Here is a 14,724-nt window from a genome sequence, read left to right on the forward strand (position 1 = left end):
CAGTGTTGTGTACATCCTCATCCTCACAGAGTATTAATTCGTCCCTGCTGGAATCCACAACCACAGGTCCCTCTGTACGTTCTGGAGGCTGGTCTCCCTGGAAGAGTTGATAATTCATTTTATGAACATCATCTTCTCCACATTTTGTGGAAGCAACCTCCTACGCCTTTCGCTGACAAGGTTCCCGGCTGCACTAAACACTCTTTCGGAGTACACACTGGAGGGGGGGCAACTCAGATAAAATAGAGCCAGTTTGTACAGGGACCTCCAAATTGCTCCTTTTTCCTGCCAGTACAGGTATGGACTGTCTGATATGCCTACTTGGATGCTGTCACCGATGTAATCCTTTAACAGACAGACGCACGCTTGTCGCTGCTGCTTTAAGGATGCACTTGCGGCTACATCGCACACAAGTCACAAACACATAAAAAAAATAGTTTTTTATTTTTTGGAGCACTTTGAGGGTTACACCACCCTTTAACAGACAGACGCACGCTTGTCGCTGCTGCTTTGAGGATGCAAGTGCGCCTACAGCCCACACAATTCACAAAGACAGAAAAAAAATGAAGAATATTTTTATTGTTTGTGGAGCACACTTTGAGGGTTACACCATCCTTTAACAGACAGACGCATGCTTGTCGCTGCTGCTTTGAGGACAGTATCATATGCAGTGACAGTAGACTTATCAGAAAATGTTGGCACGTCCTTCAGTCCGGACCAGATGTCCAAATCAGCCCTTGACTTATGACACAGGCGCACGCTTGGCGCTGCTACTGTGTTGATGCACGTGCGGCTACATCGCACACAAGTCACAAACACATAAAAAAATAGTTTTTTATATTTTGGAGCGCTTTGAGGGTTACACCACCCTTTAACAGACAGACGCACGCTTGTAGCTGCTGCTTTAAGGATGCAGGTGCGGCTACAGCCCACACATTTCACAAAGACAGAAAAAAAAATAGGAATTGTTTTATTGTTTGTGGAGCGCACTTTGAGGGTTACACCACCCTTTAACAGACAGACGCACGCTTGTCGCTGCTGCTTTAAGGATGCAGGTGCGGCTACAGCCCACACATTTCACAAAGACAGAAAAAAAAGAAGAAGTTTTTTATTGTTTGTGGAGCGCACTTTGAGGGTTACACCACCCTTTAACAGACAGACGCACGCTTCTCGCTGCTGCTTTGAGGATGCAGGTGGAATCTAGACGGGATTTGGAACCGGGGACACACTACCTCCATCAATTGTCTAAATCCCACTGCACTAATGGCGGATACCGGACGCACGTCTAACACCAACATAGCAGTCAAGGCCTCAGTTATACGTTTTGCTTCAGGATGACTGCTGTCGTACTTCATCCTCATCGCTAGGGACTGTTGGAGGGTCAATTGTTTAGTAAAAGTAGTGGTGTTCCTACTTCCTCTCTGGGATGATGAACAACTCCCAGCAGCAGTAACAGCACTAGGAGGAAGTGGTTCTTGATCTTTCCCTATTTTATTTTTATCAGAGAAAGTTTGGTCCTCCATTTATGCTATATTGATATATACGTGCGGCTAAAGCGCACACAAACACAGAAAATATTTTTTTATTTTTGCTGGAAAGTAGTGCACTTTGTGGGTAACACCACCCTTTAAGAAATGAGCCAGCCGGCTCTTTACTTATGGGACACAGGCGCACGCTTGGCACTACTATGTTGGTGCACGTGCGGCTACTGCGCACACAATTCACAAACACAGAAAATATTTTTTTATTTGGTTTGGAGTGTACTTTGGGGGTTACAGCACCCTTTAACGGTCAAGCCAGCCGGCCCTTTACTTATGACACAGGCGCACGCTTGGCACTACTTTGTTGATGTGGAAAGTGGAAACACGTGCATTCTAAATTATACCCATTTTGGAGAAAGCCAGTTTTTACACTTCCACTATACTGTATGCTGAATTATTACATTTTTATTACATCTGACTTAACAGCATCATTAACATACATCAGTGGTGATGTCATCAGCCAATAAGATGATGCTGTCAATAGACCACAGCCAATTACAGATTATTATTAATCAGATAATGTCAAACCAAATGCACCTGCTACATACTGTAGTGTGGAACAAAATGGCATATAAAATAAAGCTTGAAAGTATCTGTTGAGTGTCAAATGCTTCTATTTAGTGAAAGAGAACATTCTACTTTTCATTTATTTGTCAGTCATAATAACTAAACCTTGTAATTTTTGTATGTACTTGATGTGAGCAATTTGAAAAGTCTGTTGGCAAGGAAAATCAGGTTAAAATGACAGAGTGAGAAATTAAGCAGAGATCTGATGTAATTAGCTACAACAATCAGTGCCCTAATTTCTGATTTATTGTTTCCTGTTTTCCTGCTGTATTCATACTCACGCATAATGTACGTGCTTCATATAGGTCAAGCAATTGTCTTATCAGTTCTGGCAAACCAAGGGGTCATAGTTAACAATATTTATTTAAACATGCAGGATGCTTCCCACTGCAATTAGGAAATAAATATAACTAATAGGTCATTGGCTCTGTTTCTCCGTTTATATATTTATATTGCTGAAAGGGGTTACCATTATAAATGACTATTCTGTATATTTTCAAACATGGTAAAATGCATTCTGAACTCCATAAAATAACGCAGAGTATGATTCTGAAATGGAATGATGCTAAAATATAATTTAAAGTGAAGTTTAATGATATCAGGTTATATATAAAGGCACAGCCAGAAACAATGGGATATTTTTATTATCACAGAAATAGGAAATTAGTGACATTGTATGGTTAGGTTTTATTACACCAAATATGCAGACACGCTACTAAGTAAAACTATAATCTCATTATAGACATCTACTGTATTACAAAAGTAGCAAGCAACACGCTGTGCTCCAACAGTTGGCTGTAATTACTAACAGAAAGTCTGTTGTATGTAGAACAATCCCACTTCATTACATTTGAGTGGTTGGGCCACAGTTTATGCAAACTATGAGGGCTGAGCCTGGGATAGAGTCTATGTAAAAGTTTTAACTGTATTTTCTGAATAATTTTAGAATTTAACATCACAGACAGGGGCTGGCTGGCAACTTTAAGCCTGGGGGGCAACAACAATCAAGTGGCCCTGGCTTTATCACCAGTGCGCGAGTACCACATGCGGGTGCCCAGAAGCACCAGGTTGAGCCGTGCAATGTGGTTAAACTAACCTAAAGCACTGCTTTGGGCACCCAAACTCCTGTTTGGGAGCACAAAGATCTTGCTTATAGCACATTTCTGCTTGCCACCTTAGGAGGCTGCGAGCAGAATTGTGTGCACCTGCAGCTATTAGCAACCGAATGGAGCAACAACTGAATTGCTCAATTGGGTGCTCAAAAGAAATAGAACTTGTAAAAACAATTGAATAACACCACATCTCTAGGATCACTTTTAGCACTGATCCTAGAGATGTGGTGGAACTCATCCCCCCCCCATTCTTGGCGCTTTTTTAAGAAAGGGAGAGCGTGCACGGTAGCGCAAAATGTGCCATTGTCTCAAAGGAAAGGGGCATGGTCGCACAATAGTATGCCCAATTCAAATTACACCACACAGTAGCACAACCTTATTAACATTACACCACACGTAATGCCCCTGATTCACATTACACCACATACTGTAGTAGTGTATCTTATTCATGTTATGATACACAGTAGTGTCCCTTATTCATGTTACTACACACAGTAGTGCCCCTTTTACACAATGGCCCCAGTAGTGGTAACCCCTTATGAAGTGCCCCAGTAGTGTTGCCCCTTATGCATTTCCCCACATTGGTAGTGCCCCTTATGCATAGACCACAGCAGTGGTGTCCCTTATGCAGTGCCCCCATGAGTGGTGCCCCTTATGCAGTGCCCCCACGAGTGGTAATGCCCCCATTAGTAGTACCCCTTACAAAAAAGAAACTGTAACACACAATACTTACCTTAAGCCCTGCTCCTGTGTCCGTTGCCATCCGACTGGCTGCTCCTCGGAACTACTGTACGGGAGAGACGTCATGATGTCTCTCGCATAGTGCCCACTGCGGGAGGTGGAAGCCAGAACTCAGGAGTGAACTCCAGCCTCTGATTGCCGCTGTAGGGAAGGAGACGGCACCCGCTGGTAACAAAATCTCAGATGGCGCCCAGCAACTCCCTGCGGCACAGGGCTGACTGGCCAGGTAAGGTGGACTGTAGAAGGCAGAACTAGTTCCGCCTCCAAATAGAACTGACAGAACGCAGTTCTGCCCCACTTTAACCCCTGCCCATTATGTCTAAGAACTACAATCAAATTCATCAGCTACCAGGTCTGTCGGACAAACAGAGACTATTCTAATGACTGATATAAAATATAGGAATAATCCAAGGGTACAAGGGGGAAAGTCATTGAGCACTGGAATTTCTTGGTAACCAGGATATGTATAAGTTTAAAAAGACTTTCACATATCATATAAATTACTCTTTATGCAAAGGGCATGGAATTGTGGAGGTGCACCCTCAGAGCATAAATGGAAGCAGATTGAAGTAAAAATAAGATAAGAGAAATTCTCGGATCAGGGGCACAATGCCTATTTTAAAATGTAATTTTTAAAAAATATACATTAAAATCAAGGTAATTATCTTCAAAAGCATAAATACATAAGAGAGGTGGACGTAAATCCATTAAACAGTACAATAGAAAAGTAAAATTACACAAATAGTGATAGGGAGGGGAAAGGGGGAAAAAATAATTCACATAAAGGTAAAATATAATGAATACATAAACATATGAAATTAAAATAACCGGCAGCCAGGGAATAATAAAAAATAGATGAAATTACATATATAATAGTTGTTAACACAAATGTCAGCACAACGATCAACCTTGAAGGGCTGGTGAATTTAAAACACTGGCCCTGATTCAGAGCCGGACGCTCTGACAGAGCGCTCGCTCTGAATCAGGGCCGTCCTTCCTAATTTTAGAGCGGCCTCCTGGCCGCTCGCATAGCTGTGGGTGACCACCCACAGCTATAGCGAGCGGCCAAAAAGATGGTTGCGATGGTCTTGCGGTTGCGATGAGACCATTGTGGTAGGGTCTCGTTGCCGCAAGCCCTGGAGTGCTTTCGGCTCTATCAGAGCCGAGAGCACTCCCACTGACATCACTTGTGATGTCAGTGGGGCCGGCCCCAGACGGTAGGCATTCCCATGTGAACGCTTCCATCTGGGCAGCCACGCCCAGGGCACACCCACCAAAGGGGGCGTGCTGTCACTCACAATCGACAGCACGCCCCCTTTGTAGCGAGACCCATAGCGACGGCTTGGCCGTCGCTAACCGGGTCTTGCGCATGCCCACGACGGAGCCGGCTCCCTCGTGCGCATGCGCACTGGGCCAACATCGACCCACTTGCAAGCGCTCAGCACTCGCAGGCGGGTCTGAATTAGGCCCACTGTTCATATCAAAGCAACAGGGATATATTTATATATGATATGCATTATACACTCAACTGTGCTACGGAAATTATTAACAGCAGTGCACAAAAATTCAACCTAGACAACCTGGTATGGTAATAGTTAGACACCCCCCCCCGGGAGGTGTAGGGTAGTGGAAAGTGGGGGTAGGGTCGGGTACCCCCGGGGGGGTTAGGTTCAGGCTGCGGGTAGGGGCGTGAGGTTTAGCCATCCCAGGGGGGAGGTTGGGGTTAGGCACCCCTAAAGGAGGGTTAGGGTGGGGGAGAGGAGAGGGTTAGGTAGTTTAGTTACCTCAATCGGAATCTCCTGCTGCCAGCCTTCCGGCTTTCGGTGCCTTACCCTAACCTGCCCGCGGGAGCGTTAGGTTGAGGCTGCGGGTAGGGGGGTGAGGTTTATGCACCCCAGGGGGGAGGTTGGGGTTAGGCACCCCTAAAGGAGGGTTAGGGTGGGGGAGAGGAGAGGGTTAGGTAGTTTACTTACCTCCATCGGAATCTCCTGCTGCTAGCCTTCCGGCTTCGGTATTTCATCCGCCGGGCTTAGGTCCGGCGGTATGACATACAAATTCCGTCTAGCCTCAGTGTGCAAGCACTGACCAAGGCAGAAAAATCTCAGGTCGCACTTAGCAAATCCAAAGGAATGTCTCCACACAGGAGCAATGTGCACATGAGAAATTAACACAAAAGATGCAAAATATGCACATGTAAGTCAGGTACACTTTAGTGACACAGTTGATAGTAAAGGATCATAGTGGTGATGTTTAATTAGAGTACCCAGAATTATTCAAACATAGTTTAGATAGCAAAGCATATATAGACATATAAAGTTACCTAGGGTGAGTGCAGCAGATTCCAAGTTCCAACTGTGTGCAGCTGCTGCAGCATAAATTTTGCATCTGCAGTTAACACTGGGTGAACACTGGGGAAAAGGAAACTCTGCTCCCCATTGGTCGACGCCGGCCATGTTATTGTAGCCTGCTGTGGGGGCAGCCATTTTCTATTAGCCCTGCCGCATAACACTTGTTATAGCACCAAGCAGCCAGAGAGCAGAAGAATCCTCTGCCTGCCTCCAGCAGACAGGCGGCCCTGGATCATTAAACTTGTACCGGCCCGGGGGGCAGATGGCACCCGGCCCCCCGGCCCAGCCCGCCCCTGATCACAGAATATGTGCTTCGCATTGTACATTTGTAAATGTCTGGTGTAAATCATCTTCCCAATTAATTTGTATTTTGCGGATAGATTCAAGTGGAGTAGTCTAATTGCTGGTGCTAAAATGTAATTCACCTTTCTCATTGCTTTTTGTGAGTCTTGGGAAAAATGGAACAGGTTGGTCCCTGTGTTTATACAATGGTGATGATCCAATGTTCAATTTGATTATATATATATAGACAAACAACAATATAGTTCAGAGTCTGGCAAATTGAAGCTCTCTAATAAATGCAGAATTATAAACAACAAATACAATTTAATTTGTTTATTTGTGCACCAAAAATTTTGTACAAAGCCTTACACTGGGAGGAACAGCAACTTTAAACCGGGGTACTGGAAGAGGGGCTCAGCGGTTACAATGTACCCATGAAAGCTCGATGGTGGCAGATTATTGTTCAGGGCAGTTGGAATACTGTCCCCATCCAGGACCCAAGGGTCCATACTGTATTTTTGCGGAAACTGGGGCTGTGCTTACATTTTAGTGAGCCCAAAAACCAACAGAACCAGAACCCAATAGCAACCTCAGCAGCCCTGGAAGAAAATACAATACTAAGGAGGCCCATGTCCTAAATATTTTATGATTTAATTAAAGTGCCTTAATTATTTAAACATTACACTGAGTAACTATAAATGAAAGACATAATGAACTGTATGTGGTCACAAGGAGAAGACACTGGGAAAGGATCAGTGATCTAATGCACCCACATTTCATCCTTTGACTTTGGTTTTAAAATATACCCACCATCTAAGAAATAGCGCCGAACATCAAAGATTCCTTGTAATTTAGGTAGAATTCATTATGGATACAGAGACTAAACCCTGGAAAAATGGTAATTCTCTTTTTAAAACATTCTAGATTGTTTGTGTCACAAGACCTGTCCTGTGTTGTCACATCATTGTTGCCTGAAATCCTCCTGGTCATCCAGGCACTCCTGGAGCATTAAATACCAACCAATCAGCTCCTAACTGTCATTTGTCAGGACTGTGGTGTTTTGTGTTCCTGACAGTGATACTGGTGGCTCTCGTGGAACTGAAGATCTGGAGATTAGCAGGCTTAATATAGTTTCTGCACATGTGCAGACACAGGAGCAAGTGGAGAGAAGGCAGCAGAGTAAACCATGTATATGACTCAAGAAATAAGCTCAGGTACTGGAGCCTGGTGATGACAAGGACTATGGAGGATAAACCTAGAGAGACTGTACTCTGGAGATAGCACAGACTGACAGAACTGGGTTTCATCAATGACTGGACTCAGGAGACAGCACTGGACTGGGGGAACTGAGAACTAGACAGGTTTAGGGAGTTGACTAGTACCCTAGTCAGGGGCGCAGAGTCTAAACACACCAGCGGTTTTCACAAGTGAACCCCGCAAGGAGATATGGATTTTGCTGTGTCTGTTGTGTGAGTTGTGGCCACCTGGTAGGGTCTCCAAAGGCCTCTATCTAGAACTCTCTGTGGATACAGAGGGCAAGCCCCCAGAATCACAGACAAAAATAGTAGGGAATGGTAGCAATAGCCAATGACAATGATCTGATGATTCTGGTTGAAGCTGATGTTGTTGGGACCAAGGGTCCGGGTTATAGCATGATGAATGTAGGACTCGTAAGCTGGTAATCAGATAGGTACCAATGAGGTTAGACTTGAGTAGGTACCACTTGGCTGAATATCAGATAGGAGTCGATGATGCTGGCATCAGATAAGAACCAATGGTGCTGGTATCGGATAGGGACTGATGGTGCTGGTATCGGATAGAGAACAATGGTACTGGTATCGGATAGGAACAGATGGTTCTGGTATTGAATAGGAACCTCTGGAGTAAATACTTCTGCAACAGCAATGAGGAGAAGTCTGGAGCCTAGTAACATAGCACTGGAATAGGTCGAGTTGTCCAAGGCACTGACTGCTAGTCAGTGGAATCCTTTCATCCCCCCTGGTTGGTGCTGGTTGGCTGACAGGATCAGGTGTCCATTGTATTGTGTCCAATTGGTTGAAGGACACTCCACACTGAGTGGAGTTCAGAATTCACATGAACGCTGCAGACCCAGGGACTGGAGGATCAGCGTTAAGCTGACCTCAGATGTCATGGTAGCCCACAGGCCCAGAGATGGTGGGCATACTAGTGGGGGTACAGCAGCCAGGGCAGATGAGGTACATTGTGGACAGCAGAGCAGGAACCAGAAAGTTAGCCTGAATAGATGACCTGTGCATGCCAGTGCACTAGCGTGAAGGTAAGATCTGTAGCACAGTAACACAATTCCTGACAGTACTCCCCCTCTTATGGGTGGGCATCAAACACCCACAAGGTTTCTGTTTCTGATAAAATGAAGATACAAGACGAGGACAATAAACATCTGCTGCTTTGATCCAACTTCTCTCTTCCGGTCCATAACCACTCCAGTCAAATAGATACTTGGGGTATATTTACTAAAGTGTGGGATTTTAGAAGTGGAGATGTTAACCATAGCATTTAATCAGATTCTAGTTATTATCGACTAGAAGGTGCTGTATAAATGTTAAGTACAATCTGATTGGTTGCTATGGGCAACATCTCCACCTCTAAAAACCCGCACCTTAATAAATATACCCCTGGAAATGACCATTATGACATCTGTAATCCAGAATTTTCTCCACCTCAAACTCGATGCCTCTTTGTGTTTTTACTTTAGGACCATAAGGAGGGGATGTTTGGAAATTATTTAAAATAAGAGGTCTAAGAAGAGATATGTATATGCCACTGGATTGATCACTCGCTCCACAGGAAAATGACCAATGAAAAGTGGAGCAAATTTCATAGTGGGTAATCTAAGGCGTAGATTAAGAGTGGATAACTAGATTTAGGAAAAGCTTGCCTCTTGCAATCTGCAAAAATGTTGTAACTCTTGGATGCTTTTTTAAGAGAAACATGAATCTTTCTCCATAATTGCGAGAATTGTTGTAAAGCTGAAGTAGCAACTGATACATCTAATGATGGAGCAGACTAGAAATTTCGGCACTCTGGTGTGTTGCCCATAAACAGCAAAAAAAGGAGTAGTATTGGTGGCAGTGTGATATTATTATTATTATTATCGTTTATTTATATGGCGCCACAAATGTTCTGCAGCGCCTTACAAAGTACATAAGTTGTTGAACAAGTGACTTACAGAGCAATACAATACAGGACCAGGACATGGATAATATATATTGCTATATTAGTGACCATAACACCCAGATAAGCAACAGAGCATAAGCAACCAAGTGTTAGGTGCCCTAGTGGTGAGTAAGAAGTAGATGAAACTAAAGTAGGGAGAAGCACAAGAGGGTAAAGGGCCCTGCTCGTAAGAACTTACATTCTAAAAGATATCAGAAGTTATGTGCTGCCCAGGGAAGAAGCTCTACCCAGTTGACCTGAGTAGAGCTGATGTATAATCTCAAAAAGGTTTCAAGCTCCTGGTTCACTCGTTCCATTTGCCCATTGGTTTGGGGGTTATATGCAGAAAAAAACTTAAATTTGACCTTTAACATACAAATCCCACTACCATGTATAGAGGAAGAAACACAGAGCAACTTAATTACAATGCTAAACCTAATAGCGCCCCTTTTCGGCCACACAGAGAGAGATTTGAATTATGTACCATCGAATTCTGAAATAGATCCACACAACCAACAAACCCCTCTAATGATTGCAACCCCAAAATGCAGATGAGAAAAAGTCCTAGAAGAAAACGAGGCATGAGAATGGTATCTACAAAAAAGAAGAAAGGACCACAAATTAAGATATATAAGATAAATAATATTTTCAACCTCTCCAGCAAAGAACTTAGCACAGCACAAACTGACCTTCTATCTAAAGGCCTAAAATTCGCCCCCTCTTCAAATCCTAATCTATTTGATCTATTCATCGAGCTTAATAGATATATTAGGAACTTATGCAGGAAAATATACTTTGCAGTTAAAAACATAAAAAAAAAAGAAAATAGATGGCCTTCCAGTCCTAACAGATACCCCTTTTCGGAAATGGTGATGTGTTCTTGACAGAATAGGATAAGGTCCCTCTTGATGAACTGTGGAATTTATTGGAGGAGAACAATGCACCCTCTGAACCATACATCCCCATTTTCGACATTAATAGAGACTCTGAAGAGAGATTGACAACTGAATGTAGGAGCAAGTCACAGTTTTATCCTCTTAGATATAAAAGTCCTCAAATTGAGACCTTCTATCAAAAGACCTTATAGGACATTGTAATACTTTGTACCAAATCAAGGGCAACTCAAAAATACCAAGAAAGGCAAGCACTTAAAGAATTACAAAGAGACACATCCATTACAATTAAACCTGCCAACAATGGTGGTGGTGTTGTTATACAAAATACAGATGATTATGCCCTTGAAGCACTTAGACAATTATCGGACACCAAGTTCTATATGGTGTTGGAGAAAGATCCTACAAAACAATATCAGAGCAATTTGTCTACACTGTTGAAGTCTGCACTGTTTGAAAAAATTATAACTAAAGATGAATTTAATTTTCTATTTCCTTTACACCCTGTCACTCCCACCTTCTATCACCTTCCCAAAATACACAAGTCACTTCACCACCCACCTGGGGGTCCCATTATCTCCAGTATTAATTCTCTCACTGCTAATATCTCTCACTATATAGACCTTCACCTTCAACCTTATGTTGTTGCACTGAGATCCCACATCAAGTATACTATATAGTTCTTTAAAAAAATTTCTGAAGTTGAATGGGGGAGGGACTATACTTTCATCACTTGTGATGTATCCTCCCTCTATACTAATATACCACACAATCAAGGCCTCAAAGCTGTGAAAGAGGTCCTCACCAGCTATGGTGGGGTCTCAGTGGAACAGCGTAACTTTTTTCTGTCTTCTATTCACTATATCCTCACACACAATTATTTTTTATTTAATCACGTTTTATATCATCAGTATCTTGGCACAGCAATGGGGACCAGGTTCGCACCCAGTAATGCTAATATTTATATGGGTGCCTTTGAAGATCGTTACATCTGGGATAGCCTCTTTAGCATGAACATGGTCCTCTATGCATGATATATAGATGATCTGTTTTTTATTTGGAAAGGGTATCATTCTGATATCTTGTCTTTTGTTAAACACCTTAACCACAATGTATTTAATTTAACCCTCAGGAGCACTGCACACCATCAGACCATAAACTTTCTAGAATCACACTGAAAATTGTAGATAATGAAATTGTGACTTGCATCTACCAAGAAGATGTACATTGTAATAATTACTTGTGCTATACCAGCAACCATCAGAAAAGCTGGTTAAATAACATTCTGAGAGGACAGCTGCGACGATTGAGATGCAACTGCTCCCTTATTGATGAGTTCGGCGAACAAGCAAAGGATCTGATGGGGTCGTTCAGGGACAAATTGTACCCCGACAGACTGTTAAATCCGGCCCTTTGGGATACACTGTCTCTGGAGAGACCTCATCTCCTTCAAGCAGATAAGACAACAAATAGAAGGAAGAAAAAGGAAAAGAAAAAGAAGAAAAAGGAAAGGAAAGGTTTGATAGTTCAGTCATCTTTGTAACTAAACAAAATAGTCTGGCTCACAAAATTAAAAGGATTGCACACGATAATTTTTCCATCCGTAAAATGGACCCCATTCTTAAAAATGAGTCGAAAGAGAGTCCTGTCATCATTTTTAAATGAGCCGATAATCTTCAAAAGAAATTAGTTTCCAGTCACTTCAAGCCAAAATCAGTTCAAAATGAGTCCCTACATATATTCCTCACAATTCCTAAACCGTATTACATGTAAACATATAACCCATAGACAGAAGAATTTTTTGTCCAATCATTCTGGACAACAGTTTCCTATTGAACTCTCTCCATCTCTCTATCAGACTCTCCATCTGTCTACAAATCTTCAAACGGGGTCTCAAGACTCACTACTTCAAAGCCTTCCAACTCTCATCCTAACCTGCTGCTTACATGCTTCTTCCTCACTGCCTACCCTATCTATGTCACCCCTGTCTGTCTCCCCCCTATAGAATGTAAGCTCTCACGAGCAGGGCCCTCTTCCCTTATGTGCTTTTCCTTCCCTCACTCATATGATCATCTATTCAAAACTCTCCACAAGGGCACTTTACACTTGGTAGCTGATGCCCTGCTGCTTTTTTGAGTGTTATGATCACTGCAGCAATGTTTATAAACTATGGCCCTCATTCAGAGCCACTCACAAACAGCAGTACGCTCGTTGCGTTCCGATGTTGACTAACCGCGCATGTGTCGGTGTAACACTGCGCATGTACGTACGGCAGATTGCGAGTTTTTTGGGCCTCGTTCGTCAAATAGCGTACAGGAAGTGACATGTCAAATGTGATTGACAGAACAGGGCGTTTTTGGGTGCTGACGGGGGTGGAGATGGAAAAACGCAGGCGTGGCGAGGCGTTTTTGGGGCGTACATACATTAGCAGATGCGAGCGTAAAATGTGTTCGGACCGACTCATACGTCACTGGATGATCCTCTTTCCCTTCAAAATGCTCGCACAGCTTAGGGTCTGGATTACTCGACCACATTGGCGATGGCCTTCTCCTCCGTCCCGGGACTCCACGATGTTGTTGCGATTAATCGCGGGTGGTCTGAAAAGCAATTAGTGTTGGATTGAAAACCGGCTTGGTATGTGTTTTGAAATCAGTTTTTTGGGATAGCACAAAACCGTACGCAGGTGGAAATCAGAGCTGCTAATGTCAGGATGACACAATCAATTTGCGTACATTTGTGGGGGTTTATTTTGGCCTCAATTTGGTGGTTAGGGTCATCATGTTTTAATTTTCTCACCTTTTTATTTTTGCCTGTTGAATTTGCCTCGTTATATGAATTTTTAAACGTTCCTTAAAGAGCCCTTTTTTTTTTTAAATTGTGTGGTTTTTTTTTTGCAAGTTTTTGCCTTTTGGGCCAGGATTAAATGTAACCCATTTGTACAATAATGTCACATTACAATGTCAGATTTTTGGCGTCAATTTATTGGTCAAACCAAAACTAAATTAATAAAAAATTTGGGGACATCTTGTTTTGGCAAAGATCAGTCCCAAAATCAAACAAATTGGCCCAACATAACTGTAGACATGAACGTACAACAAAAAATTAAAAACATTTCACAAGAAAGGAGAGGGAAGTTTTGACCAGAAAGGAATATGAGCCAAGCACAGAAGGAGTGTGGGAAAAGTCGCCATTGCTGTCACCGTTTTTTCACCCGTTTGGATGGGGGAGGGAGGGCGCCAGACCGGGTCCGGGATGTCATCGGGCTGGCCTGTCCAGAGGCAGATGTTGTGGCCTCTGGACTAGGCACAGGGCTAGGCACATTTGGAGGATTGGCTGATGTTGTGCCAGAGGTGGAGGATCCTGATGTTCTGGCAGGAAGGGAGGTCGGCTCCACCATGTGCTGGCAAACGAGCTGCTCCAGGGCATTGGCGATGCGGATGTTGGCCCTGGTATTTTCCGCCAGGGCCTGACCAATGGTCACGTTGGACGCAGCATTTTGCTCCAGGGCCTCAGCCACCCGTAGCAGACTGGCGTCTATCCTCTGCAGAATCTCCGTATGGAAATCCAATTTGAAATTGAGTTCTGTGAGGAGGGACACTGCCTGCGAGGGGGATTGCCCTGGACTGGCTTCTGCAGGGTCCTCAGCCGGATGTACTGGTTCCTCCCCTGCCGAGCCAGCAGAAATTGGGCGGCCAAGGCTCCCCTCTGGAGCAGACTCATCCGCCTGTGTCTCTGTTAGGAAAAATGAGAAAAGACTCACATTAGAATCTACATATTGGCCCACTAACATTTCAGAGTTGGTGACATCAAAAGATTTACCTGGGACAACATGAAGAGCCGCAAAGTCTGGCATGTCCGTATCCATGTTGGACACGCCAAACACCTCCACAGGCTGCACACACCCCTGTGCCAGCTCTTCTAAATCCGTCAACTCCAATGACACAGGGGTGGGACCCCCACCTGTCCCCCTTGCATGCCTAGCCCTGTCCGCGAGTTTTTGCTTTAGGCGATATTTGAAGTCGCCCCATCTGTGGGAAAAAATGGA

This window comes from Taudactylus pleione, unplaced genomic scaffold, assembly GCF_031769625.1.
Source record: "Taudactylus pleione unplaced genomic scaffold, aTauple2 ptg000021l, whole genome shotgun sequence".
NCBI lineage: Eukaryota > Metazoa > Chordata > Amphibia > Anura > Myobatrachidae > Taudactylus > Taudactylus pleione.